The sequence below is a fragment of the Nannospalax galili genome, unplaced genomic scaffold (assembly GCF_000622305.1).
Source record: "Nannospalax galili isolate Female #2095 unplaced genomic scaffold, S.galili_v1.0 scaffold8069, whole genome shotgun sequence".
Lineage (NCBI taxonomy): Eukaryota > Metazoa > Chordata > Mammalia > Rodentia > Spalacidae > Nannospalax > Nannospalax galili.
In genome coordinates this window covers 13,464-14,457 of record NW_008358831.1, presented here as the reverse complement: position 1 = coordinate 14,457, position 994 = coordinate 13,464, and the positions used below count along the sequence as shown (strand labels likewise).

General features: G+C 45.2%; 1 long non-coding RNA gene across 1 annotated transcript in view; it reads left to right on the top strand.

Moving 5' to 3' along the window:
- Positions 1–338: 338 nt before the first annotated feature.
- LOC108490152 overlaps positions 339–994 on the top strand; it is a 2,325-nt gene continuing 1,669 nt past the window's right edge. The window contains exon 1 of the long non-coding RNA XR_001872151.2: positions 339–489. This is a non-coding gene — a long non-coding RNA (uncharacterized LOC108490152). The remainder of the gene's footprint in view (positions 490–994) is intronic.

The window sequence follows — 994 nt, the reverse complement described above, 5'->3', positions numbered from 1 at the left end:
ACTCCGGTCTCTACTGATACCTTTCTAGTCACAGACCCTTTTGCTGCTCAGTGTCTGGCACTGGAATATTCTTTATTTCTTCAAGGTTTTTTTTTGTTTGTTTGTTTGTTTTTGTTTTGTCTTGTCTTTTTGAGACAGGGTCTCCCTGTAGCCCCAGCTGACCTGGAACTCACAGAGATCCACCTGCCTCTGCCTCCCAAGTGCTGGGATTAAAGGCGTGCACCACCACGCCCGGCTATTTCTTTGTTTTTATAGGGAAGTCTCACATGTACTAATTTAGCCCCAAAGAAGATAATATTGAAGCCAGATTTTGATCACCAAGATGCTATGGTTTATAAAAATCAATGGTAAAATAACTGTCTTGTTGGTACAGAATTCCAGAAATTGTGGAGGAGTGTCACTGTGGACTCAATGGATGAGGAGAAAATTGAAGAGTATCTGAAGCGGCAGGGTATTTCTTCCATGCAGGAATCTGGACCAAAGAAAGTGGTGCGTAATTGGTAGAAAAGCAGTTTACTCCTCTTTTCAGAACTGTCAGCTGCTTCCTGTTCTGCTCTCTGATAAGCAGTGATTTGGCCAGATGAAGCAGATCATGTCTGGATGCTGCATGCTGCTCCCCAGGCCTGAGAGAGTTTTTCCATCACTCTCCAGCCTATCCCAGCAGTGTGACTCTTTTTTTTTTTTTTCTGGTGTTTTTTGAGACAAGGGTCTCCCTGTAGTCCCAGCTGGCCTGAACTCACAGAGATCCACCTGCCTCTGCCTCCCAAGTGCTGGGATTAAAGGTGTGTGCCACCACGCCTGGCCCCAGTGTGACTATTGAGCTCCAGCCACACCCCACTCTTTTCTGGGACTCAGTGTTGTCCATCTCTCACCTCTAATCCATTGCATGAACTTGCATACATACACTTTGGCTCTTTTCAAAAAGGAGCCACGTCTTCATCTGGTTGGCCGTACTTTTATGTGTATGAGTATTTTTGCTGCATTTAAGTACACC